The sequence below is a fragment of the Prionailurus viverrinus genome, chromosome A1 (genome assembly GCF_022837055.1).
Source record: "Prionailurus viverrinus isolate Anna chromosome A1, UM_Priviv_1.0, whole genome shotgun sequence".
Taxonomy (NCBI): Eukaryota; Metazoa; Chordata; class Mammalia; order Carnivora; family Felidae; genus Prionailurus; species Prionailurus viverrinus.
In genome coordinates, this window is record NC_062561.1 from 210,245,883 (window position 1) to 210,269,697 (window position 23,815).

The window sequence follows — 23,815 nt, forward strand, 5'->3', positions numbered from 1 at the left end:
ATATGAACCACAAGGGAGCAGAGGAAGTACCACCCCACCATGTACCTAGAAGGAGATCAGCTGGTGAATGTTTGGTGACCAGCACTGACCATTACCCCAAGTTCTCTCAGCTTACCTGCAAAGCTTACGGACACACCTCAAGTGGGCTGCCAAATCTTTTTGGGTTCAGATTGTCAGCCCCAACCCTCCTCACTTCCCCAGGTGCTTGTGAGTCTCCATCCAGTGCACTCACAACCTTCCTCCCCCATCCTCTTCTGTGTCTCAGCCTTTCCTAACTGCCCACACACAGAAACAACCTTCCTTCCAAAGTCGCTGCTAGAAATGTATCATGGAAACACACTTTGCACAACATTAATAGGCAGTGTCTATTAAAGAAAGGATTATTTCTCCAAGATTTCCTGATCCAACATCTTGACTCACTCATTGCAAACCACACAAGACCAGTGGCTGCCTAGTACTTAAACTGTCGACGTGATTCTAACAAAATACAGTTAATGATGAGAAAGAATTCTTTTTTTTTTTTTTTTTTTTTTAAATTTTTTTTTTCAACGTTTATTTATTTTTGGGACAGAGAGAGACAGAGCATGAATGGGGGAGGGGCAGAAAGAGAGGGAGACACAGAATCGGAAACAGGCTCCAGGCTCTGAGCCATCAGCCCAGAGCCCGACGCGGGGCTCAAACTCACGGACCGCGAGATCGTGACCTGGCTGAAGTCGGACGCTTAACCGACTGCGCCACCCAGGCGCCCCAAGAATTCTTAAGTTAAATATAATATGTAAATAAAAGAATGTTCTGTAACACAGAATAATCTCAATTTTGCGAAACAAAATATTCACATATGCAGCTTTTAATGGGTCAAAAAAAAAAGACTTCAAAATGATAGAGCGTTTTTTTCCAGAACGTGGAAGGAGAATTGATTGATATGTTCTTAGGTTTTTAAGAGAAGAATGTATGCATATTCTTTTAACTAGCAAAGCTATTTTTTCAAGGTTTTAAAGTCCACATGGATGAGAGTTTTTCATCCTCTCATTGCCTTTTAATCAGTCTTCTAGGCAAGAATCTTCCCTTACATCTCATTAAACTCTTTTTTATAGTAGTATAAATCTGTTGCATCCTGTCTGGTTTACAAAAAAAAGAGGGGATGGGGTTAAGAGAGGCATGGTGTCTCCTCAGATTACTGTAACAATGGCAGAAAAGTAACCAGGAAAACTACTTCAACTCCTCCTGTGGCCGCAGAGAATCCACCTACAGGAAGTCTTGGGCTCCCCTCCTCCCTGCTGGACTAATGCACCTGAACATAGAGGGAATCTGGAAGCAGGATGGGGCCAAGGATGGGCAGATGCAGCAGATTCTCTCCCTCCCCCCCATCCCGCCCAAAGAGAAGGCACTCCTCCTGCAAGATTTGACACCATTCCAGGTCAAGTCACGCCAAGTTAAGCCAGGGCTTCTCTGGGCATTGCTTTGGACTTATCCCCTCATCTGAAAGTCCTGGGGCTGGGCAGAGTGTGTGTGGCTAGTGAAACTGTGCGGGTTGGGGGGGGACTTGTGTTGGTTTTAAAACATGGATGCACCACATATGCTTGAAAGGTGGTGTGAGGTCCCCATCAGAGGTTGACCAGAGTCAGGAGGCACCAGGGACAACGGCACATTCAAGCAGTTATTATAAGCTCTGGAATATTTTTTGTTTTCTAAATGTATCCAGGATCATAAGCCCTCTAGTCTTATCTACTTCCTATGGCCACAAAGAGGGGGCACAGGGAAAGACAGCTGGGGGAAAATAAGAGCACACACTGGCTTACAATGAATGGTAATAAAAGAAAACATATTGAGCTCTTACTATGTGCTGACCTCTTTCTACGTAGTATCTCAATCTTCCAGCAACCTCACATAGCAGGGATTAGGACAGCACACATTTTACAGATAAGGAAACCAAAGTTCTACAAGCTCAAGTGCAATAGTGGAGCACACTGGTTCAGACCATGGACTCAGGAGCCAGACTGTAAGGATGTGAATCCTGGTTCTGTCATTTACTAGTGTCTGACCTTGGCATGTTACAGAACCTCCCTGCACCTCAGTTTGCCTTACTGGCAAAATGAGGACAGTATGCGTACTTTCCTCACCAGGTGATGGTAAGGACTAAAAGTTACCCTATGCAGGAGGCATAGAGAACTCCCTTCAGACGTAACTTGAATCGATCTTCTGTACAACATATCATAATGAAACTGGCAAAATGCAAAGATAAAGAGAGAATTCTGAAAGCAGCTAGGGATAAACGAGCCCTAACCTACAAGGGTAGACACATAAGGGTAGTAGCAGACCTATCTACTGAAACTTGGCAGGCCAGAAAGGAGTGGCAGGATATTTTCAATGTGATGAATGGGAAACATATGCAGCCAAGAATCCTTTATTTATGCACAAAGCTTAGAAACAGTAGATGGCCCTTGACATACACTGTAAAGCGCTAGGTCTTGTTAAGTCATTTGCCCAAGGCCACAAGGTCAGGAAGGGGCAGTGCCAAGAACTGAAGGTCAACGGTGTCACACCAAAGCCCCCACACCTAAAATCTACCCGACCCTGACAACACGACCTATCTAGCTGGCCCTTGTAACACACCCAAAGGCATTCTATTTGAATCTAAAGATATCCTCTGGGCAGTCATTTAAGCAAACATTATAACGCAACAACAACCTTGCCTCCGTACAGCATTCTAAAACAAATAGATGCTGAAATTTTAAGTCACCAGTGTGTCACCAACATACACAAAGAGCTGGGGACTGTCCTCGAAGGGAAGGAAAGCAGCACAGAGACATTCCGCTCACTCCCCCTTGGGCCAAACACCTCACAAGGGAGGCGATGCCCCATCCTGGGCCTCTCTCCACTGGGTTTGACTGGAGTGTCCAGCTATGGGCACACTTCGGTGGGTGCAGCCTGGCTGCCCCCCAGCCCTGTCTGCCGCCCTTCAGGCTGCCCCAAGCAACTACAAGCATGTTAAATCTGCAGCACCCCTGGGTTTTTACGTCTCGCCTTGGATTTTGATGTAGGTCCAAACTGGAAGCTTAGTTTAAGGGAGAAAAAGGAAACCCTTCCAGCTGACGCTAAAGTTGAATAAAGGAAGTGGAGGGATGATGAGCACTAGTCCAGACAAGAGGAACTTCCTTCCCTTTGTTTAGCCTGGGCTAAACCCACAGGCCTAATTACCACCATTTACATTCCCTGCACCATAACAACCTCAGTGGTGCCTCAAGTGGCAGATGGAACAAAAGCATCTCCCCTGTGAGATGCAATAAACCCCCGGGGAATAGCAGAATGTGAGAATAAATCCCTACTCCCTCAGCTGCCAGCTGTATGCCCAAGGGCAAGCCGTTTTGGTTTCTTCACCTGTGAAATGGGGATGATCATCTCCATTCATCACATTTGCTGAGAAGAGTAACTGAAGGAAGGGTCTACATGAAAGGGCTCTCCGAATTTTCTGCAGTAGTCCCTACAAAAGTAAGGTCATATTAATCATGGGGTTTTTTTTTACTCTCTATATTTTATGATGCTTTGACATCTTGAGGACCTTGCTGGCTGGGAGAGACTGCCCCTAGGGACAGAAACAACTTGCCTGTGATGGTTTTCATCTGCACACCAACAAATCCAGAGCCAGTGTCCTGAACCACCTCCACTATCTAACTCACACACACCAAGCCAAGGTTTCCTCTGCCCTAAATCACCCCATGGCCAGGTACTAGACATCTGGAGACCAACCCCTAAAGCCCAGAGCTTGCCAAAATTATTCAAACTAGCCAATCCTAAGGCATTTACCCTTCCCTGTAAATTTCCCAAGGTAAATCTGACCAGCAAAGGATGCTTATGTTATATATGCTGAGTCCTTAATACTCTCAAGATCAAAGATACTGCTGGGGACCAGCAGCTATTTCCCCAAAGAGGTGGCAAAAACTGGAAAGCCAGCAGAGCTTTAAATGTGTGAAGCCTCATGTCAGACTCTCATAAAGGTATAGAAGCTCTGCTCTTTGCTTTCAAAAGACATGGAAACTGTGCAAATGACAACTTGCCAAGTACATGTGTTTATTATATACATTATATACAGTAGTACATGAAAAATACCACATGAATGTTACATGCTACCAAAATTCAGAGTAGGAAGAAAGCACCAATAATACAAATAAAAGTAAACAGGGAGTGAAACATAACAGCTTAAAGAAAATGAGACTGTTCTAGGTCCAACTCCAATTCTGAGGTTGATTTCCATGGTGCTCTTACACACAAGGGAAAACCCTCCACTTGGCAATTCTTGGCATTCAGTCCCTTTATCTCTCTGACTGCTATTGCTTCCTTCTTGAAAGCACTCTCTGGCCTGAGCCCAGCCCCTCAATTGTGGCTGTTCCCTCAGTGGGCCATGATCCACCCATACTTCAGTGAGGCTTTGAGCATGTGTTCATTCCGTCATCCATCCACCTCAAAGCATCACCTAAAAACTGCCTGAAAATCCAGCTGATGCATTCTTTTTTTAATGTTTATTTATTTTGAGAGGGAGAAAGAAAGAGAGAGCAGGAAAGGGGCAGAGAGAGAGAAGAGAGAGAATCCCAATCAGGCTCTGCCCAACATGGGGCTAGAACCTGATGGAGGGCTCAAACTCACAAACCACAAGATCATGACCTGAGCCAAAACCAAGAGTCAGATGCTTAATCGACTGAGCCACCCAGGTGCCCCCAGCTGATGCATTCTTGAGGAAACATGTTTCTGAGAACACCGTACCAAGGCTAGAGGCTGGGCCATGTGATCATGCCTTGTCATTGGTCATCAGTACAGGTTCACAGAGGCCACCGAGGAAACCGGTCCAGAAGTCAGCCCTGCCAACCAGAACTGGGCCAAGCAAGCAGTGCTCTGGGCTAGTTTTCACTCGGGACTGCGGATGGAATTTTTGATGAATGCACAGTATGTGACTGGCTTTTCCTCAAAAACTGTAAAGTTATCTAAAGAATTCCCCATTTCCCATTAGATGCTAAAAATATGTTTCCAATTTTGTTTATTTACTTACATGTGTTCGGTGCTTATTTATTTGTACTTTACAAGCTCATGACAGGAAAGTCTGCTTTGACAGGAACCTCCCAGCAGCCAGATCTTTCTTCATCTGTCACTCCTAGGTTTGCATGCGACAGAATCGGTTGGGCTTCAGAATCAGATCCACTGAGGTTTGACTGCTGGTTCTGCCTCTCCCCAGAGGTTGGACCATTGAGGAAGTCACCTAAAAAGTCATTATTCCAGTAATAGTCATTCCTGTCTCACAGGATTGTTATAAAAATTCAACGAAATAACACAGGGAAAATCCTTAGCATAGTGCCAAGTATGCTGCAGATGCTCAAAAATACATGAATTCCAGCCTAGCACTAACTAACAAATGTTTTAAGTGCCCACTCCATAGTCCTTGACCTCAAAGAAATGGTCAACTGATGTTAAAAGATAAGGTAATGACTATGATAAAGATATATTAGTCAGGATAGATCAGGTTATGCTGCAGCAACAAACAACCCCAACATCTCAGCGGCTTAAAACAATAAAGGTTTATTTCTTGCTCACATTCTGTGTCCATCATGAGCAAATGGGGGGCTCTGCTTCACCCTCATTCAGACACACAGGCTAAGAGACTCCATGCTGGCTGGCAGTCTTGGTAGACGGAGGAGGAGATAGAGAACCACACTCCAGCTCTTCAATACACGTCAACACAACTCCATTCATATATTGGCCTGAGAGAGTCACCCAGCCATATGTAATTTCAGAGAAACAGGGAAATTTAATGTTCCTGAATGCCCAGAAGTAGAGTGGAACCCAAGATTGATGAAAGTACTCATGTCTCCCACAGAAGGTATACAATGTATGATGAGGTCATAAAGAAAGGAAAGCCTGAGGTTTTATTGAGTGTCCAGAAGAGCTTCTGTCAGGGAGGTAATTCTTGTGATGAAACTCTAACAATTAAATTTAACTTTCCAACTAGGCAAAGGAACAGGAGGTATCCCACACAGAGAGCAAAGAGTTGGAGACTTGAAAGAGCATGATGCTCTCTGGGACAAGTTATTCAGTATTAACAGGAGAAAAGTATGATTTGGAAAGAAGTGAGACCTGAGGTTAGACCTGTGCTAGATCACGCCGTGATAAGAAACCAAGATGATTTGATCATCTTGGTGATGAGGGGTAGGGTATGGCATTGAAAATCCTGAGCAAGAGAGTGACAAAATCAGATGTGCTCACCTATCCAATCAACAAATACCCAATGAGTGCCTATCAAGAGCAAGGCACTGTTCAAAGAGTTGAGGATATAATGGTGAACAAAGACAAAATTTCTTGCCCTCATAGAATTCAAACACCAATGTTGGAAAAGGCAGTGTGGCAGCATTATGGGAAATGGATTAGAAGGAACTGATTGACATGAGAAGCAGAGAAACCAAAGACAAGGTTACTGCAATATTATAGGCCAGTTATAATAGGGACCTCAACTATACATAGCAGCAAGAGTGCTAAGTTGAGGACAGATAAGAGACATTGAAAGAATCAACAGAACTTGGGAACAATGCAACATAAGAGTAAAGAAGTGGGAGAAATTAAGAATGATTCTGTTTTCCTGCATGGACAACTAGATAAATATCAATGCCATTCACCAAGACTGAGAACTCAGAAGAACAAACAGGTTAGAAAGAAGTGATGGGTTTTGCCACAAATGTACGGACTTTTGGGCGGAATTTTTCCCCACAGGAATTTGTGTATCTGGAACTCAAGAAATGGCTATACACTGAAAACATATATATAGCATTGGGGAATAAACAGAAAGGAACAGAAAAATAGGGGCAAATGTAGACTAATGGCAAGCATAGATGTTCTCTCACTCCCAAGACCACTCTAGCATGATATTAAGATATTTAAGAAGACATGTGGGGCACCTGGGTGGCTCAGTCAGTTGAGCATCCAACTTTAGCTCAGGTCATGATCTCACAGTTTCTAGGTTTGAGCACCACACTGGGCTCTCTGCTGTCAGCATGGAGCCCACTTCAGATCCTCTGTCCCCCTCTCTCTATGCCCCTCCCATATTTTCACTCTCTCTCTCTCAAAAATAAACATTAAAAATATGTATAAACATACAACCACACAGGGAACAAGAAAGTGGATAGCACTGAACAACAGTAAGTGGTTGGAAGAAGGCAAACCGATTTCACAAAAGAGTAGGCTCAACCAAAAGTGCTTGCAAAGGGGCTCACTTGCCTTCCAAAAACACTTTAGAAAATGCTGTTGGAAATAAAAAGTGATAACTAAAATAACTAGAAGTAAAGGAAGACAATGATGTTGAAGAAATCTAGAAAGTGTATAAAAAGAGAAATGAAAAATAAGAAAGAAAAGATTGAAGACTTAGATAATCAATCCTGGCAATCCACCTGCTGACTAATAGGAACTTTAGAAAGAGAATGGAATGCAAGGATACAGGAAATTATCATGAAATAATACCCAGAAGATATCCCAGAATTGAAGAACAAATCCCCAGATTGAAAGGGTCCTCTAAGTACATACACAATGACCAAATACAGAGCTCCATCGAAACATAGAAAGTAATGAGGAAGTTTACCAATGTTGGAGTGATATAATATTCTAAAATCTATCATGGTGATGGTTGCATAGCTCTGCATATATTAAAATTCATCTAATTTTGTAGCTTAAATATGTCAATTGCATGACGTGTGAATTACATCTTAATAAACTGTTACTTCAAAAACTGGGGATCCAATTCTCTGACTAGTGTCAGAAGAGGAAATCAGAGACATGTAGCATGAGGAAGATTTGACAGATAACTGACAGACCACTGGCTAGAAGATGGCACATGAGAATGAATGTAAGCGGTCTTTAGGAGCAAAGAATGAGCCCTGTCAGCCAGCCAGCAAAGAGGTGGGACGTGAGTCCAACCACCTTAGTTTGACACAGCTGACAGTGACTATGTCGGTGAATGAGCTTTAAAAAAGATTCTCAGAACTTCCATAAGAGCCTCACCTGACCAAGACCTTGATTTTGGACTTGATTCACTGTCGTCAGAAAATCCATTTGAGCTTGCTTTGACTAGGAATTTATACAACTGGGATTTAACAGTTGTAGGATTTATACAAGGGATTTAACAACCAAAAAAGTTCCATAAACTGGTAAAATTTGGTAATTTGTTATGCGGCCAAAGAATAACTTCTTGAAAAAAATAAATCTTGTGATTTAAAAAAAAAATAGAAAGTAAAATTTCAAAACACCTAGGTTATAAACATAAAACCAAAATCTCCCAGTGATACAACCATAGCTCATACACAAAGGAATAGGAGTCATAATGATAACAGAAGGTAAATCACAGATCTAAATGTAAAAGTAAAACAATAAAGAATCCAGAAGAATCACAAGGAAAGTATCTTTGTGTCATTGAGGTGGGCAAAGATTTCTTAAACAGGACAAAAAACATGCCAACTACTTAAAAAAATGAATAAACTGTACCTTTGTAAAAATAAATACACCACTAACAAACTAAACAAGCAAGTCATAGCCTTTAAGAAGATAGTCTGAATACATATATCTGACAAATGACTTGTATCCAGAATATATAAAGAATTCCTTCAAATGAATAAAGACAAGCAAGCTAATTTTTTTTAATGGACAAAAGAATTGAATAGACATTAAAAAAAAAAAAGGGTTTCTAGTTGGCCAGTAAATAAAAAATATTTAATGTATAGTTATTCATTAGGAAAATGCAAATGACAGGTTCAATGAGATATCATTACTTACCCAAAAGAATGACTGAAGTTTTAGGGGCGCCTGGGTGGCTCAGTCAGTTAAGCGACAGACTTCGGCTCAGGTCATGATCTCACAGTTTGTGAGTTTGAGCCCCATGTCGGGCTCTGTGCTGACAGCTCAGAGCCTGGAGCCTGCTTCGGATTTTGTGTCTCCCTCTCTCTCTGCCCCTCCCCTGCTCACTCTCTCTCTCTCTCTCTCTCTCTCTCAAAAATAAATAAACGTTAAAAAAAAAAAAAGGGCTGACCATTCCATATGTTAGGGAAGATATAGAGCAAATGGAAGTCTCATAACTGGGAAAAATGGTTCATCTACTTTGGAAAATCATCAAACTTTCTGATAATATCTATAACCCCAGTGTCCAGAAATTCTATTTCTAGGTATTTACTCAAGAGAAGTAAAAGTGTATGTCCTCAAAAAGACATGCACAGAATGTTCTTAACAATTTCATTCATAGTAATCAAAATCTGAAAACCACCCAAAAGTCCAAGAACAGGAGAATGGATAGAAGTTGTGGGATACAACATACTATAAATATAAGCAAACAACTAATATCCACAACCACATGGATGAATCGCAGCTTTTTTATTGAGCAGAAGCAGCCAGGCACAAAAGAGTACTATATGATTCTATATATGAAGTTCAAGAACTAATAAAGCAAATTTGTGTCATAGAAGTCAGATAAGTAGTTCTCTCTAGGGTGGGGATGAGATAGTACTGACAGGGAACAGGTACCAAGGCACCTTCTTGGGTGGTGATCTGGATAGCATTGCACAGGTAGACAGATCTGTAAAAATCTATCAAGCTATATATTAAATATGTATTTTTTATATTTTAAAAAGACATTATATTTTATAAGATTATGCCTGCTTTTTAAAAAATAAAAGGAAATAAGAAAAAGAAAAAAAGAAAGAATGGCATCAGGGCTTATCAATTGCAACACAGGAATCTAAAAGACCATGAAGGAATGTCTTCAAAATTCTGAGAGAAAATAGCTTCAAATCTAGAATTCCAGACCCATTCAAACTTTCAATCAAGTGTGAGGTTAAATTAGAAACATTTTCAGATGAGAATGAGCAAGCACTCAAAAAGAAAAATTTAACTCCCATGCATTCTTTCTTTAGAAGCTTCAGAAGGTTTCTCCACCAAACACGGGAGAACCCAGTGGGTCCAAAGAAAAAGGAATGCACCTGGAGTAGGAGGAGGGAGGGCCATGGTGGAAGGTATTCAGGAAAAAGAAAAGAATTGAAATGTAACCAGATATAAGTGAGCATTTACAAAAAAAAAAAAAGATAGGTTTGTGACAGATATATAATATGGCATTCAGGAACAAAAGAAATTGCTACATTCAAAAATCTGCAAGTGAGAATTAGGAGCAGCAACTGACAGTAGGAGAAATAAAAATGATACGAGAGAGCAAATATCAACAGTCCTCTACTTGGGTATAAAATGAACATTAATACAGGAATCTTGTATGCTGATCATCAGCTTAACAAAAAATATAACTATCTTTGGGTCATGAGGGAAGCAAGTGCAAGGATGTGAGGAATAAGCTTAGGAATTCCCTGAGCTTGCACTGATGGGTTAACAAGGCATAAAGAAACAGAAATCTCAGGATGTATGCATCCAAGATTAGGTAACCAAGATTAGATATAACAGATTAGGTAAATAGGGCAAAGGCCCCCAGTATAGGACAAAGGTATAGAAACAGGAAATCTCAGGATATACACATCCAAAATTAGGTAAACAAGATTAGGTATTCGGGGGAGGAAGCACCCCCCAATTTAGCACAATAGCAGAAAGCTGCTTTCACAGGAAGGAAGGACCAAAATGGGTGAAAAGGTAAAGAGGGGTATAGACTGCAGCAGGGCAAAGTTGCCCAGAGGGGAGCTAATTAGCAAAAGAAAGGTGCCTTGTTGACCCTGAGGTAGCCTGCTCTGTCTTTCTTGCCCCCTAGGCAAGTTTAGGTAAACTGAGGTGGCCCTCATGCCTGTTGTAAACAACCATTGATACCAGGATTTTGTTTTCTATTGACCCAAACCCCTAACACCGAGTATCTTCAAAACTCCCTTTCCCCCACACCCATGAGTTGATGTTCATGGTTTCATTGTCTCTTTGTGCATTATGCTTGTAAGCCTCCTGATCCTAATAAAAACAGAGCAAGGACCCTTGATCAGGGCTTTTGTCTCCTCCTGGACATTAGCCTCTCTTACACTTCAATCCTGCATCCCCTCTCTTGCTGGACAAGAGAAAACTCCAGACCCAGAGTCTACGACACAAGGAGATGCAAGAGAGTTAAGTCCTCGTCGACACTGTAAGAAATTTATTAATTTCAAGCATTGTCTGAAATTGACAAATGAGAGCTAGTGGTATCAAATATTATTGAACTAAGGGGACAACTATGAAAAGAAACTGCCAAAAGAATTAACAAGTATTGTCTCCACAGGGTGGAAATGGACACAGGATAAAGCTGTGTAGGAGGCTGATTTGTGCATTTTAAGCCTTTCAAAACTATTCTTAAATAGAATTTTTAAGAAACAGGAGAAAATAGAGACATGTATAAGATTATGCGGGGAGAGGAAGATGAATGAGAAGTGAAGGATCCTGGGAATTCTACGGAATATCAACGTTTAAAGGGCAAAGGAGGAGGACTACAAACCAAGACTGAGGAGGCAACATCAAAGAGGCAGAAAGACAACCCCAAAAGGGCTCCAGGGAAACCAGAGGAGGCTGAGTTCTCACCTGCTGTGGGGTCAAGGTAGGGCGAGACTTTTACTGAGCAACTACACATGCTTGTATCCACTTATCATTCTCCCCTACACAGGCAGGCCAAGACCTAGTGAAGGTTCTGGAATTGTTAAGCACCCAGCTACAGATTTTGCTGTTGTGCCATCAGAGCAGGTGAATATGTATCTGGTCTTGGGAAAGCAGCCTGAGCCAACAAAGTCTCTCAGAAACAGCTCAACCCTTCCATGACCACCTGCCTCCCCAACTACCCACCCTCCCCTGCCCCAAAGGCTGTGAACTTGGGCCTCTGTTTCAAGGGTAGGATTCTGGGACTTTCCTTCCCCAGTTCTCTGTGGCTTCTATTCAGATATTCTAGTTTAAAAAAAATTTTTTTGTTAATGTTTATTTATCCTTGAGAGAGAGACAGAGTGAGTAAGCATAAGGGGGGCAGGCGCATAGAGAGAGGGAGACGGAGAATCTGAAGCAGGCCCCAGGCTCTGAGCTGTCAGCACAGAGCCCAGTGCAGGGCTTGAACCCACAAACCACAAGATCGTGACCTAAGCCAAAGTCAGATGCCCAACCTACTGAACCACATAGGCACCCCCTAATTTTTTTTAATGTTTATTTACTTGAGAGAGAATTGCACATGTGGGGTGGGGGGCAGAGAGAGAGAGAGAGAGGGAAACAGAGAATCCCAAGAAGGCTCCATGCTGTCAGAGCAGAGTCAGACACAGGGCTTGATCTCACGAACCATGAGATCATGACCTGAACCAAAATCAAGAGTCAGACACTTAACCGACTGAGCTACCCAGGTGCCCCCAGATAACCAATTCTTACTTACATTGAGACTCTGTCCTTTGCTTCTTGGACTGGATCTAACATTCACCAGGTGCCTGTCTATGTGTCCCCACCTGCTCCTGGGGTCCATAAGGTGTGCTGCTCCCACCTGTGGGTGCACATGACAGGAACAGTTCCTGAAGCAGAGGCAGCTTCACCTTTCCTGAGATAACACCAGCCCAGTACTCACAGGGCTTGTCAATGAGCATTCTCCGGTTAACTGCTTTCCAGCTAGATAATATTCCAGTGCTTACTTATAGATACATTAATTGTATAATTGGAAATAAAAAGCACTAATTCTTTAGAGTAGGAGGGAAGGTGGTGAGAGAGACAATGCCAGTGCTTCCAGGCTGATAACTGAATGAACCAGAAAGTTCTGGAGGTACATAAAGAAAGGACACTCAAGGAAAACACCATCACATAGCATTTATGAAATGAAGGACATCCCAAAGACACATGTGGAGGATCCAACCGCACAGAGGATCTGAACAGACATGTATTTATCCCAGAAAAGCAAATGGAATGGATAGAATCACTGGTGATCAGGAGAATCTTGTTAAATGTAGGCAAGTTTGGATATTACTATAATAATGATATATATATTGTTTCCTATGTGTTGGGCTGTAAACACTATCTATATTAGCTTACTTAATCCCTACAAAAACTCTGTGAGGTCAGGATTATTGTTATTCCCATTTCATAGATGAGAAACTGAGGTAAAGGGAAGATATATAACTTCCCCTCGGTCTCATAGGTGACAGCACTAAGGTTTGAATCCAGGCATTAACTGTCCACCAGAAATGCTCTGATGAGCTTAAACTGCAGATCACATGATCTGGATGTATTTCCAGGCTGGAAGCAGTCCAGCCTCGGTGAAAAAGTAGTTATAGAGCCTATAATGGAAGAAATGGGAGCCTATTAAAGAAATGAACCGATACACAGGTTCCCAGCTCCTAGGGAGGGTGAAATCCTGATAGGAAACTCTGTAGCCAGGCATACAAGTATAGACACAGCTATGGAGTAAGACTTATGAAGGTCTAACTCTTACCACAGCTGTGAGCACAGAATGAGTCCAGCAAACTTTTCCAGATCTCAGAAGAGTCTAGGGTTTTCAATACCACCATCCTGAAAGCTTCCTTAACTATAGTCTTGAAAAGTCCAGTGGTAAAACAGTCAGGGAGAAGATTTGTAAAAATATATACCAACAAATTGAGCCTGTCATTTAGGGGACTGTGCATCCATTTTTAAGAAAAATTCTTAACATAAGTACCCAAATCTGAACATGCAAGTCTGTAGCTAAATTTTACTCCGAGGGCAAAGAGCTTTCCCGGTGAAGCCAAAAGCATCTTTAGATAATTCAGGGAAATAATTCACATAAAAAGTACAGCAAGCTTTGTTGAAAAGGACTCCTGGTGTTTGTTCAGCATCAGCATGAGAGACCTCATTTCAAATTGTTCTCAAATCCTGATTATTTGAAAATCAATCCAAATGTCTCCCCACCAGCCCCATATTCTTCTAATAAGTTTTATTGAGCAATAAATTCACAAATATACATTCAGAAACTTCAGATGACACTAGTCGAATTCACTATACAGTGAACAGTCCAAATAAATCAACATTCCTCTTCCATGCTTTTTCATAGGGAAGGCCAGAAAGATCTCCCCAACACCCCTCACCCCACCCTGGGTATGACTTTCAGGAAGGGGACTTGGCACATATAAGAAGTGAAAGCTTGCAGAGCTGAGACTTCTGCATTTAAAAGGCTGAGGCTCCAGCCATGCTCTGAGTGTTATTAGTTCAAGACCTATAGTTATGTCCAGGCTTCACAATGGACTCCTAAAAGCACCAGCTACCAGCTTTCTTGCCAAAGGCCCAAAGCAGTAAGTTCAAGGTGCTTCCTGGTCCTGACTCAGCCTGTATGGAAGGACCCTGTGTTGACAGTGGTGCTGGAGTGGCTCTGAGCCTTCTCTAAGAGCGCTCTGGAAAGCATTATCCTACCCAAAGGGGATGTAAGTCTCTTTGAAAGCTTTTCTCCGAGCCTGGTCAGAGATGAAGACAAAAACCATAACACATGGGGAGGACCAATATCCCTCAAACTGCTGCCTGATATTATTTGGGAATTCTGCTTTTGAAAATACTTTGTTTATAAAAGAAAAATGTGGGGCGCCTGGGTGGCTCAGTTGGTTAAGTGTCTGACTTCAGCCCAGGTCATGGTCTCATGGTCCATGAGTTTGAGCCCCGCGTCAGGCTCCGTGCTGTCAGTTCACAGCCTGGAGCCTGCTTCGGATTCTGTGTTTCCCTCTCTCTCCGCCCCTCCCCCACTCACACTCGGTCTCTGTCTCTCAAAAAAATGAATGAACATTAAAAAAATTTAAAAAAAAAAGAAAAATGCATTCCCATCACTAACTGTCCCTTGGAACAAGTCATCTGCCCTTGTACAAGCTTGAGGACATCCTCTGTAAAATGAAGAGTTGAACTACATGACTGCTGAGCTCCCATTCCATCTAGTAGCAACAGCTGTCAAAAGTAGTCCAATATTGACAATTTCCTATGCTTGGATATGCAGATTACACACACATATCCTCACTGTGCCTAAACCCTCACAGTTACTCATTCATTCAATAGATAAGTATTGCCGGCTAGATGCCAAACACTCTTCTAGGCACCGAGGATACAGCAGCAAACAACACAGCCAAAGCCCTGCTTGCCTGGAGAGTACTTTCTAGAGCTGGCCAGAAGCAAAATAATCAACAAATACATGTCAGGTAGTAATAACTGCTATGGAAAAAATGGAGACTGTCAGTGTTGGGTAGGATGTTCTATTTGATATGTGTTCAGGAAAGGCCCCTTTGAATAGGATATTTGGGCAGAGCTCTGAAAGATATAAGGTAAGGGAATGAACCATTGGATATTCGTGGCAAGGAGGTTCCAGGTAGCAGCAACACCATGGGCAAAGGCCCTGAGGGGGAACCATGCTGACCTATTCAATATTCAAAAACCTGCAAGGAAGTTAGCATGACTGACAGAGGATGAGTGCAGTGGCGGAATTTCCAGTTGCTGAGCTGGAAAAGACTATGAAAGGAAGACATTTTGGGTGGTGAGAGATAGAAATCTGGATGTTTCATTTGGGGCACAAGAAGTTTGAGAGGTCTGTTAGATACCTTATGAAACTGTGATCTTAATACCACCAGCTTCTAGAATCTTCTTTGGAGAATAACTTAAAATATAATTCCCAGTGACAACACTCAATATCTTCTACTTGGGAACTGTCCAGAGAATGCCTGTGACTAGTGGCAGGCTGGATAAGGTTTAATAATCTACTCTCTGGGGGGTTGGAGGAGGGGGGAGGGAGAATTCCCTAATGTGTTGCATTTGCCTATTTCCATGGTGTAAATACTCATTGTGGCCAACTTCGGGCTACCAACATGAAGCCACTGAATGTGGCGAGGGGAGGAGATGGGCACAATTGTCTCCCACATACAGAGCGAGCAGCAGCTCTAGGACGCCACTGCAGGGACCCCTTCCCCCAAGTCCCCCCACTCTGTTCAGAAGATGAAGAGAGGAAGTAGGGACAATTTAGATGGCTTTAGGCAGTGTCCTTTAAACACCTTTGCAGGGCTTTTGAAAAAACAGGTCCTGAGAAATACTGAGGCATTTGCATTATAAACAGCTGCCTTATTGTAACAAACTGGTCCAAGATCTGACATTAATTATCTCTAATGCAAAGCAAATTTACTGTCAAATTTCCATGGGGGGGGGGGTGGGGAGAGAGCAGACAGGGGAAGATGGAGTCCCCAGTCCCACTGATGGTCCTCCAAGTCATTGGTGGAGGGAAGGAAGCTCCATTCTCAGTATTTGTTCCAGTTTCCAAGCCCAGTATCCCTCTGTGAATCAGTCAGGGCATACCTGGCTCACTTGTAAATCTGGGATGAGAGAAAAATTTGCTCTAGGCTTTAACCTGCCCCTGGAGAGAACTATTTTCTCAGGGCAATAAAAGACATTAGGTTTGTGTTAGCAAACTATTGTCCAGTCAGCAAATTAAAGATTCTTAGGCAAAACTTGCTTGCTTTCTCCACACTAGAACAGGCGTTCTGAATTCTCTCTGCATTTTTAGAATCAGCTAAGTTGTTAGCAAACTTGTGTTGGGGGTGGGCACACTCAGAGATTCAGATCCAATTGGTTGGTGAGAGCCAGGTGTGGGTATTTTTAAATGCTCCAAGCTGATTCTAACTGTAACCAGGGCTGAGAAGCACTGCACTGGAAGCCTGAGCAGTGATTAGTTAGCTGGAATCCACCTGATTGCTCCGTGGGTGTTGAAAGATCACTCACACACAGAGCAGTGGCTAAGACGGGTGGCAAAGCCATGGGACTACGAATTGGGGAGGCTGGGGGTCTGCCACTGGAAAAGCTGCTGCACAGTACAGGCTCCTGAGGGTTAGGACAGATGGTCTCCAAGTTCATTCCTCCCCCTGATTCTGTGTCTGCTAACGTTGGGAGCTCCGCTGTAGGAGTTACACTTTGGCAGCCACTAAGGAAGCCCCCTGGATGGTGTGAGGTCATGTTTTCGGAAGAACGGCAGCTAAGAGCTGCTAAAACATCCTGATAAAGAATGCTCAAGCAGAGTAAGTCTGGGCCAAAGATTTTCCCAAAATAATGCATCTTGTCTGGGATGGTGAGCCAGGCTGAAGCATACTCCTGCCTTTCCCAACTCCCATACCGGAGTTTAGTTTCCTGGTTTTATTGCTGCACAAGGATGTGGCATTACTAATGGGAAACCAGCACTCTTCAAAACCCTGAAATTTCACCACATGGTTCCTGACCAAACAATAAATCAATCAAAGTTCAATTAAGAAATTCATCCTAAAATCAAGTAATATTTAATTTTCCTTTCCACGAACACTGGCAATTAATCATCAGTTGCACCAAGCTCTCATTATAGTGTAAGTCTACCTGTTCGCTTTTCTGTCCTGTCTCTCCAATCCAGAACAATCCCACCCTTCCCCTGCCCCCAGGCACACACTCCCCTGCTCACACACAGACACCAAATTGGGCCCCAAAGGGACAGAGAGAACACATCAGCAAACAATGCAGAGTGGATGGAGGGTGGATGGCAAGGGCTGGTGGTCCCATGGAAGGACAAAGGCCCAGAAAATGACCATTTCCAAGGAGGATGAGGAAAATGTTCAATGGAGACCAGAGCCCCAACCGAGGGAAAGCCCCTACATAATAGGGGGTCGAATGTGCCTAAAGGAACACAGCCACTAGGGAGTCAGAACTGGCTCAGCGCTGGCCACCTTGGTCTCCACTTGCTGTGCTAGCCACACTTCCGGCCCATCTCCCACCTCCAAGTGCATCTCTTGGGGGGGGGGGGCAGTGCTGGAGAGGGGGAAACACTCAACTGCCATGGCTACAGAGGCTTTTGATTAAGGGAAGTAAATGGTACGGAAGCTTTGTCTTTTAAATCCCTCAAAACAGTTTTCAAAAAATAAAACAATATGCAGATAGAAGAGGAGCACAAATGTTCTGGAAGGCCAGATGGAAGAAGCAAATTCATTGCATTCAGCAAGAGAACAGAACAACGCTGCCAAACTACACAGGGGAGGGGATTCCCTGTTCTTCTCACCTCTCTTCTCACCCAAGAACATAGTTATGAATTTCATGGAAATGGATGGCAGCATGAGTCAGTTAAATTTACCAGGTCACCCTTTTCCAAATACAATAGTCAGTTTGGCAAATCAGGTCTCTTTCCTGTGCTGGTCCTTCTACCTGATAATCTCCTTCTTATCCCTTGGGACCCAGCTCAAATGTCACCCCCTCTGAGCGCCCCCCCCCCCCAGATTCACCCAAGCAGAACCTAGAGCTTTCCTCCTTTGTTCCCAAGGCCTTCATCCATACACTCTCTATAGACATACTGTGATGTTGTCACCTAGTTATGTGTGTGTATCCCCAAGTAAGCTCCCAGAGGTAAGAGCTAGACTTTGTTCATTTGCTCATCCCCGGTACCTAATAAATGCTTACTAAGGGAACAGACTGGCCAACAGACACAAAGATTCCAGGGGAATCCAGAGAGGCAGTGCTCTGAAAAGGAATCTCCATCTACAGGAGACAGAAGAGATGCCAACCATGAGACAGACTTTTCTATAGGCAAAGACTCATCTTTTCTGGAAGTTTGGAAGGACCGTCAGCAAGATCTCTGCCAGTCTCCTCTGTGTCTCTCTCTATTTATACCCTGGGGCCAGGAGACAGGAGGAGGCTGTCTGAACCCAAGGACAATGGTCTGCAAGCAATATCTCCTCTGCATTTATTCTTGGCAAGAATCTCCAGAGATTAGATTTCCTCTAGAAGGTAGCCACTAAGAGAGGGAAATTCCAGTCTTTAAGTTCTCCTGCTATTTCCAAAGAAATGGATATAAACTTTAAATATCTTTTTGGTAGCCTTTAAGTCACCAAAATTCACCCTCAAGCAAAATGACTATAGGCATTTCAGAAGTCTTGAGCTCAAATTTCAGGTTACTTGAAAGAGAAAAGCAAAAAAAGTAAAACTAAAGGGGTCTCTAAGAGAGCAAAAAATTTGGAGGGAGGGGGGATATAAAATCACCAGCCTATCCAAGTATTTTAACTGCATAATGGGGCAAAAAAAGAGTTCAGTAAAATATCTGGGCTTATCCTTAATGGATCTAGAAACAAATACAAACACACATATAGTAAAGCAACTATTAACCTAATTTGCCATAACCTCAACTTGCTCCCTTTTAGGAAAAGAAGCAAAAGCCACAGTAATTGAGAGCACACGGTTAGATGTCAGACCTGAATTGAATCCCACTCTCCAGCCTCCCAGCTGTGAGGCCTTGAGCAAGTTACTCAAATTCCCCAAGCTCCAGTGTCTCCAGCAGGAAAATGGGCTGTCACAAGGCTTCATGAGTGCTACACATTAAAGATCTCAGCACAGCGCCAGGCACAGAGAAAGGGCTCCCTAGGTAGGTGGCAGTGATGGGAGCAGTCTTCAGAATCCTGTCATCACAATAACAAGAAAACAAAAGTATGCCAGGAATTTAGGAAGAAAGGGAAAAGTCCCAGTTATAGGAAGAAATCTCCTGAACTCTGGGCAACAGCCTTCCCTATTATTTATCAAATGCACTCGTCTCTCCGTAGAATCCTCAATAATGACAGAAAGATCCAATTATGGTCATGGTATTTTATAAGAAGGACATTAACACATTTGATCAAACTTTTCAGCCAAATGGTTGAGACCACAAAGGTTTCTTTCCCGAACATTCAATTACCAGGAAAACCCCACACCCTAAGAGCTTAGTTCTAAGCTTGAATTGTTTATTAGTTTCAGGAGGCCTGAGAGACTGCCTAAATACAGATTTTTTTCTAGAAGTTACATCAGAGAGTTTCCACTTGTTATGTCCCCAACAGTCTGGAGTAATTGAATACACACCCCAAGAGGAGGCCTTTTTTTGGCATTAAAAATGAAGTACCAACGTCAAGCACCAATTCCAAGTTCATGGACTTTGTAGTAACACAGTCCGTCACTGAAGACAGCACTCTGTCACCAGAAGCTTGAAAAACTCAGCAGGACAAAGCTGTTCTCCATTTTATTATAGCTTTTCAAGGGCTAAAGATCTGACATTTAAACACAAGTGTATGGTGTGTGTGCGTGTGTGTGTGCGTTCACGTTCACAAACACAAGAGCAGGTGTGAGGATTATGAGTCATGGCCCACACCTGGCTCTGCCTATCATGACAAAGATGCTCCCAACTTGTACCAGTCAGTTCATCTATGCCAGAAAGAAGGGGGTAGAAGAGGAAAGAAAGACTTTATTTTTTTTTTTAATTTTTAACATTTATTTAGTTTTTGAGAGACAGAGTGTGAGCAGGGGAGGGACAAGAGAGTGCGAGTCACAGAATCCAAAGCAGACTCCAGGCTCTGTCAGCACAGAGCCCGACGCGGGGCTTGAACTCACAGACCATGAGATCATGACCTGAGCTGAAGTGGGACGCTTAACTGGCTGAGCCACCCAGGCACCCTAGAAGGAAGACTTTAAAGCATCAATGAAACCCAACCCAACTTGCTAACAGAATACCATAGAGTGGATAGATTAGAAACAACAGAAATCTATTTCTTACAGTTCTGGAGACTGGGAAATCTAAAATCAAGGCCCTGGCAGATTCCTGTGTCATAAACAGCCATCCCCTCACTGTGTCCTCAGGAGCAAGGGAGCTCTCCCAGGGCTCTTTCATAAAGGCACTAATCCCTTTCATGATGGCTCCATGCTCATGACCTATTCACCTCCCAAATGCCCCACCTCCTAGTACCATTACATAGGAGGTCACGATTTCAACATACGAATTTTGGGCAGGGGGCATAAACAGTCTACAGCAAGTACCAATAATCAAGAAGATGTAAATAAATTCAAATGACACATTTCTACAAATTTCATTTTTATCTAACTTCAGAATGAATAATTCAAGTTGACATTTAGGTTAGGGATTTTTTTGTTCTTTTCCTTTGCAGTTAATCTTTAGCATTTGTATTAGGAGGGAGTGGCAATTACAATATAATTACATCCCATATACCCAGACCAAGTGATGGTTGCAGATTTATACTTGATAAAAGAAAGAAGCCACTCTCAGATGGAAAGTATGCTGGATAAAAGAGTGGATAATAGTAGATAACAGGGAGTTGGCTTATCATGTGTGTGTGTCTCCACATATATCTGAGTATGTATATACATGTAGCAAATCAATGCAAATATTGTATATGTACATATATGTATATATCTGAGTATACATTCATGTTTACTTTTAACATGAGGTTGACATGTATATATTTCTATGTATATGGATGTGTATGTGGGGACATATGTAACATATACAAGCACTGAATGATTCACATGTGTGATATATGTGCGTGTCCTTGTGAAGCTTCATCCTTACAAAAGAATCTGTCTCATGAGCCCTGTCTGTAGCTGGCATAAGGCCTTGTTTTAGGAAACATGTTTTCCATTTACATGGTTTATTATTCCCTGGTTGTTTCCTTCCTCCAGCAAGGAAATGCTGAACCTACAGCTCCTTCCCTCCTCTCCACAGATCACCTGCACTTACTGGGAAAAGCCAAGTCCCTTCCACTTTTGCAGGGCCATGACTCACACCATCCTTCTCTGTAGACAGCCCAAGGCAGCCCTATCCTGGTTCTAGGTGACTATCTCTATCAGCCTCAAATCCTTCCTTCCGAGGGCCTTTTTCTGCCTAACTAGAGTGCAGATTTTGGTGGTAAGTCTCACCCAGGCTGCCTCTATCAGACATGTAACATCTGGACCCAATAACACCTTATAATGAAGGATCTGCTGTAGCTGGGATCAAGTCACATCCCCTCTGGTCATGGTGAAAGTCATTTGTCTCCCTGTGTTACAGAGTCTCTTAAGGAGGGCATGGATTTAAGCTCTATTATATAAATATGACCCTGCTGCCCTTGAGAAAATGTGGGAAATTCTCTACCTGGTAAAGGGTTTATGTCCCTATATATGCCCACTCTCCTGGTGCCACATTCCCTGGTTCTCCATCTCTCTTTAGACCTCTCCTGAGTATAGAATGTAGATCTTCTCCACCACCCCACTTTCTCAATTGCCCAGTCTCAACCCAGGGGCAACCCCCCCACCATGCCCAAGAGACCAATCATCCTGAATTCCCCTTAAACTGTCTTCATGCTCATCAAAAACATATTGATTTTCTGAGTTCCACATCTCTAGAGGTGATAGAAGATGATGTTACTTGGTTCATTTAATTATCACCTGATGCATTTGCTAGCTAATGGGTTATCTCTTATCAAACAGAAGATCAAAAGAAGGTAAAATCAGAGGTGGAGTTCTAAGAACCCAATGCAGATTAAAAAGGAGTCACTGTGGGAGGAGTGAAATTTGGATCCTCTTATGCCATCCCATGTAAATAGTCACCAACTCTATACCCAGCAAAGCCAGGAAGAGGGATAGATGGTCACCAGAAAGCACTTCTCCAAAAAGAGTAGGTTAACCATTCCTGGTCCTTAACCTCCAACCCCTGACCTCTCTTAGAACCACACATGGAGCCTTTCTCAGCTCCCACGTGGAGGGTGGGCTCCTTCACCCTGCGGTAGGGGAGTCCAGCAGACAAACAGCACTCCCGGGGCCAGGAAGCCTCCGTGTGCTTCCCCAAGGGCACCACGGAAGAGCTGGAATACATGGAACTGGGAGGCCAGGCAATCAAAAACACTTTTGGCAGGAATACAAGGGCCATCAAGAAGCTAATTTAGATTCCTGCCTGGCTGCCTTGGGTCTGGAAGGAACAGACAGAGAACAAGAAAATTATGTAGTGAATTGTCAGAAGGCAGGAAAGACCCAAGGCCTTGGTCTTAATCATGCTCCATGTGAAGTTCTGGCATGGTGCGTGCACGAAACCTGCCAAACCTTGAGTAATGGGAAGAAACGAGGGAGGAAAGAGAGGGAGGGCTGAGAGGGACTGGTGGGGAGAGGGAAGTCAGGCTGTGTCTAGGTGGTGCCGAACATCTGGGTAAACTGTAAAATGTTTAAGCCAACAGCCAGCCATTTTGTCTATAGAACAATAAACACCGAATCTGAAAATGCTTAGGTCACATCACTTTAATTTTGTTTAATTTTATTTTTCATTGTGCAGATGTTTGAAAGTTCCATGAGGGCATAACCAAGGCTTATTTTCAGGTATCCCCACCTTCCAGTACTTAGTACATTTCTGGTACCTGGTAGCTACTCTACATACATTTTAAAAAGGGAGAGTGGGAAGGAGGAAGGGAGGAAGCCATGTACAGGACTACCCCCAAATCCTTAATAACAGGATAACCATATCATTTTATTGCCCAAACTGGGACAACTTAGAGAGTAACAGAGGGTGCTAATACTGGCCCAAGCTAATAGCCACCCTACTCAATGGCCAGTTACATATGAAAGAATAAGGCATTAAAAAGGATCTGCCTTTGTTATTTTCCAAAAACTATTATTTAAACAGGCTTGGAGAACACAAGAAATAGCAAGAAGACCAATGCGACTGGAACAGAGAGAGTGTGGGGAAATGAGGCAGGAGCAGTCAGGAACTTGAACTTCTTTCCAGGTGTGATGAGGTGCCATTGGCATGGGGATGGGTGAGTTACCTGGGTGAGTGACAAGATCTGATTTATCTTTTAAAAGATCTATCTGGCTGCAGTATGGAGAACGAATTGTCAGGGACAAGGGTAGCATCAGGCCACTGATGTTGTCCAAGTGAGAGGACTGTGGCTTGAGCCAGGAATGGTGGTTGCAGACAAGGTGGAAAAAGGGGGACAGTTTCAACTGGTTTAAGTTCAACTGGACAACTTTCAACTGGTTTAAGTTGAGTTGCTTGTAGGATGGACAAAGGAGGTAAGTTAAGAGAGGCATCAAGGATGACTGTTAGGTT

The 23,815-nt window shown here is 43.0% G+C and overlaps 1 long non-coding RNA gene across 3 annotated transcripts in view; it reads right to left on the reverse strand.

Annotated features, from left to right (window-relative positions):
• Positions 1 to 23,815, reverse strand: part of LOC125167935 (uncharacterized) — a 79,121-nt gene that overhangs the window by 13,092 nt on the left and 42,214 nt on the right. Inside the window, exons 7-8 of one of the 3 annotated variants that reach the window (XR_007152999.1) lie at positions 5,042 to 5,248; positions 3,385 to 3,481 (exon numbers count right to left, since the gene is read on the reverse strand). This is a non-coding gene — a long non-coding RNA (uncharacterized LOC125167935). Of the gene's footprint in view, positions 1 to 3,384; positions 3,482 to 5,041; positions 5,249 to 12,383; positions 12,479 to 23,815 lie in introns of those variants that run through there. The other 2 variants (XR_007153000.1, XR_007153001.1) reach the window with 2 other exon arrangements.